A 5,254-nucleotide genomic window follows, 5' to 3' on the forward strand; every position below is an offset into this window, starting at 1 on the left:
CATCTGGAAGCAAATGTTTTGTTGTGTCAGACCATTTACATATGCATCCTAAACATCTGGGGATACATTTCTCCTTGGATACTTGAAACTAAAGGAAAACTCCCCCCACTGGAGGGCTGAAACCAATGTGGTAACATGTTGGTTACATGCTGGCATAAGGTTGTATAATAGTGTCTGGAGTGATTAGGATTGACATATACACACCACCACGTGTAAAGCAGATGGCTAGTGGGAACCTGCTGTATAGAGAAGGGAGCTCAGCTCCGTGCTCTGTGGTGACCTAGATGGGTGGGATGGTGGGGTGGGAGGGAGGTCCAAGAGGGAGGGGATATATATATACATATAGCTGATTCACTTCATTGTACAGCAGAAACTGACACAACATTGTAAGGCAACTATACCCCAATTAAAAAAAAAAAAAACTAAATGGATGTGAACAATAGCTCTATGACTGGTGGCTGGGTCTCTGGGGGTCCAGAATCTCCTGCTTCATTCATTTATTTATTTATTTTTGCGGTACACGGGCCTCTCACTGTTGTGGCCTCTCCCGTTGCGGAGCACAGGTTCCAGACGCGCAGGCTCAGCGGCCATGGCTCACGGGCCCAGCCGCTCCGCGGCATGTGGGATCTTCCCAGACCAGGGCACGAACCCGTGCCCCCTGCATCGGCAAGCGGACTCTCAACCACTGCGCCACCAGGGAAGCCCCTATTTTTTTAATTTTATTTTTCAGATAGTAGGCCTAGTCAGCAGGCCTGGTCTAGTTTGGGCAAGTTCCTAAATGGATGACTCACTGGTGCCTTCGCAGGGACTTAGGGTGCTTTTTGCTAGAGCGGATCCTGAGAGATGATTAAAGCGGCAGGAAGACTGTAAGACCGGACAAACGTGAAGGAGGAAGCGGAAGAGGATGAGAGGGAAGGGGAGAGCGGGGAAAGGAGAAAGAGGAACAGAATCAGGAGGAGAAAAACTACAGAGAAGGCAGAAAATCTACTGAGTATAAATTAGGAGCTAGATACTGTTGTGACACAAACTCTTCCTGAAGTCTCTAAGAGGAATACATTGTTAGTCCCAATTTTATAGAAGAGGCACCAAGGGCTGAAAGTTCATTAATTTTCCCTGGGTCACGCAGGGGTTCTTTTCACAGTGATAATCTTTTTTTTTTTTTTTTTTTTTTTTTGCGGTGGGGGGGGTTGTTATTGTTTTGGAGGGTTTTTTTTGTAATTTTTTGAAATATAGTTAATTTACAATGTTGTGTTAGTTCAAGCGTACAGCAAAGTGATTCAGTTATACACACACACACACACATATATATATACACATATATGTATTCTTTTTCAGATTATTTTCCATTATAGGTTATTACAAGATATTGAATAGTTCCCTGTGCTATATAGTAGGTCCTTGCTGTTTACCTGTTTTATATACAGTAGTGTGTTTATGTTAATCCCAATCTCCTAATTTATCCTTCCCCACCCCCACCATCCCCTTGGTAGCCATAGTTTGTTTTCTATGTCTGTGAGTCTATTTCTGTTCTGTAAATAAGTTCATTTTTATCATTTTTTTTTAGATTCCACATATAAGTGATATCATATGATATTTGTCTTTCTCTGACTTACTTCACTTAACATGATGATATCTAGGTCCATCCATGTTGCTGACAGTGATATTCTGTTTCTCTCTGTCCCGTGAAGGATTCCCTTACTTCAGGCAGATTTCTTGATTCTCCCTTCTCTATGCCCAAGAGCAACTTGTGCAGTGATCGCATTGCTGTAAGTGGTAAATTACATTCCTTCCTCACAAGACCTTGGGCGGGAAGGGTTTTGTTCATTCTCCAGGGCTGAGAAGAGAGGAAATAAGGGGCAATATCTAGGGCGGGAATGAAAGGTATACAAAGTCAAGTAGTAATGTGATAACTTACTTGAAAAAGTTAACAGTACTCTAATGAAGACTTAACTCATTCTTTTTTTTTTTTTTTTTGCGGTACGCGGGCCTCTCACTGTTGTGGCCTCTCCCGTTGTGGAGCACAGGCTCCGGACGCACAGGCTCAGTGGCCATGGCTTATGGGCCCAGCTGCTCCGCGGCATGTGGGATCCTCCCGGACCGGGGCACGAACCCGTGTCCCCTGCATCGGCAGGCGGACTCTCAACCACTGCGCCACCAGGGAAGCCCCTTAACTCATTCTTTATTACAAAAGACTTACCCATAGTAAATCCAAGAAATAGTTTTGACCATTTTAACTTTAAAATAAACTTTGTTAGAAAGCACTTTCCCCAAACTTTTAAAAATAGTATTTCTCCTTATTTCTTTTTAAAGTTACTTTTGCTGTTTCACGTAAACGTAAATCAATCTACGCGTCTATTGGACTAAATTGTTACAAATGTTCTGTGCACCCAATTCAATTAAAACCACTGAACTTATTTTGCATGTGGCCTAAGGCAAGGAAACGTTGTTCTTATCTCTTTCTCTTCTAGAGAAGTACACTGGTCATCAGCAGTCACCATCTGTTTAAATAACATATTTTTATAAGAGATTTTAGAAAATGCTTGTATTCATTTGCTAGGGCTTCCATAACAAAATACCTTGGATTGGGTGCCTTAAACAACAGCAATTAATTTTTTCGTAGTTCTGGAGGCTGGACATCCAAGATCAAGTTCTAGATTCCAACCTCCAGGTGAGAGCAGGGTTGGTTTCTTCTGAGGCCTCTCTCCTTGGATTATAGGTGGCTGTCTTCTCCTACCTGTGTCCTCATATAGTCTTCCATCTGTATCTTAATTAGGCCTGTGTCCTAATTTCCTCTTCATATAAGGACACCAATCATATTGGAGTAGGGCCCACCCTCCTGACCTCGTTTTTAATTAACCACCTCTTTGAAAACCCTGTCTCCAAACGCCTTCTGAGGTACAAGGGGTGTGAATGAAAAATGTTGCCAGCCATATCAGCAAACTAAGGACGATGCCATCAAGCCATCAGTCACCACTGCTACCCCTACAGGATGGAGACAAACGGGCTGCTCACTGCCAAGCCCTCAACCACTGCAGCGCCCCCAGAGCGGTGCACCCTCAGGGGACTCAGGATGGGCAAGCACAGGATGCTGGCCCCAGGTAGCTAAGGTGCAGATCAAAGCAATTACTTCAGTGAGTCCAGACTCTTGCCTCTACCCATACATAGAAAAAGCACTAAATTCATTGACTTGAGATGCCTGGTTTTCTTTAATTAACAGTCATCTTTTGATGTTCCGACTGCCTGGTCTTTATTGTAAAAACTCCTATATATCCCGGTTCCTCCCTGACCTCTTTGGAGCCGTCCCTCAGAGCTGTCTGAGAGGCTGCGTCCTGGGCTTGAAATCCTCGGCAAGTTGGCCCAATAAAACATAATTCTTAACTTTTAGGTTGTGCTTTTTTTTTTTCAGTCGACGGAAGTTAGAGCTTCAACATACAAATCTGGGGGTGGGGGATTCAGCCTGTAGCGGTGCTTAATGCCATCTCCATTGCTGATATTCCTTCTGGTGGACGGCCTCTAAAAGAAGTTACTAACTGGGGTGAATGTCTCCACCCAACAGGGCACGCCCAACCTCACCCCCAGTGCACCCTGTATTGGGTGCTTAGGTTGGCTGAAGCCTGGCCATCCCAAATCTAGCTCTGTATTCTTACACGGAACTCAGGGATTCTGTGCAGTAAGGGATTAGGTTCTTTGGTGAGTACTTCTCCAAACTTACTCCAATGGCTTGAGCACCAGAGTTTGCATCTATGAATGTAATTAGCAAAATGGTACCTAATAAGCAACTTTATCTCAAAACTGTGAGACAAATATAGATATCTGCTGAGTAATGAGCTCTGTCCAGGAACTACCGGGCAGTGGTAATTGCTAACACACGCAGAGCCCTGCATAACACATGCACACAGAGGAGCGTAGTTCCCTGATGCAGCTGGTTCACGGTGTCGGTAGAGGAGCGTCTCTAATTAGTGACCAGAAGCAGCCTGCTGTATTCTGAATGCCTCGGAAGAGGCCTGCTGTGTAAAACTGTCCCCTGAAATGATGGCATTGTCCTCTGTCTATTTGTGGTGTCATGAACAAGTTAGAATAAAATTCTTTTGACAGGTGTTTTTGTTTCATGGCTGAGAGCTGACAGCTCTGTGAACCGCATTATGTTTTTATGAGCACACATAACTCACAGGAAGATGCACTGCGGTGCTTCTTCTCCAACGAGGCCCAGACTGCAGAGGTCAGACAGAGACGGACACACAAGCACTCCTGTTTGCCTAAAGCCCTTGTGTCACTAAGATGCTCAAAGCGAAGGGAGAGAAGACAAACTTACTCCTCCCAGCTTCCAACTGCTTTTAGCTGAGGAGGAATGAGATGAGAAAACGCACACACTGGGAGCCACACAAGCTCTGACAACCTCTTGTCCCAGCTTTGGAAAGAGCGAAATCACTAATGAAATGATCAAAAGTGCTTTGATATGTCTCGTTCTGGCTTCCACGGTTGACTTCTTTTACGTTTGCCGAGATGGTTAGAAGCTATATCTCTATTAGACTCTACGGAAATTGAATCTGAGAACTTTCTCAAATGTATTCCAAATTTAAAAAACAAACAAGGTTTGGAAAAAAAAAAACATTGACTGGGAAAATAAAATGAATTACCCTGAACACTGATTTTCTCCCCAAATTCGTTAGCACATTACTCAAATTTGTCATGGGATGATGGCAGAATTAGACTAATTTTCAAAAATGCATACGTGGAAGCCTATTTCTCCCTCCTACTTATGCTGATTAAAGAGGGCGTCACTTACAGACAAACTAACTTCAAAAGAATAGTTTTATCTTTTATGTTCAAAAGAAAGAAATGACTTGTATAGTTAAATCAATAATAGATAAGATGCCCTTAGAACACGAGGCAAGCCAACAAACGGATTGTTTTATCAACAATTCTAAGTGGGGCTTCAGAATTACGAATTAAATTCAATTGAGCTTCCATACATTCAGTACAGCAGTTGACAACTGTAAAAGTCTCTAAACCGCTGGATACTGGAGTGGGGAGTGGCCAGTCCTTCACTCACAGTAGTTCATGACTGATGCTCAAGGAGGCAGTACGTGCAGTTGGCATACCTGGTGTGAACAGCACTCAGAGAATGAAGGACAGTAAGCAATGCCAGCTTTTTCTCTGCCCTTGTGACCTTAGGACAGGTAACAACTATTCTGCCTCTCTTCCCCCTTCACAGTATTTTTTCTGATTTTTTATGATTCCCTCTATATCCAGA

The sequence above is a fragment of the Pseudorca crassidens genome, chromosome 18, assembly GCF_039906515.1.
Source record: "Pseudorca crassidens isolate mPseCra1 chromosome 18, mPseCra1.hap1, whole genome shotgun sequence".
In the NCBI taxonomy this organism is placed as follows: Eukaryota; Metazoa; Chordata; class Mammalia; order Artiodactyla; family Delphinidae; genus Pseudorca; species Pseudorca crassidens.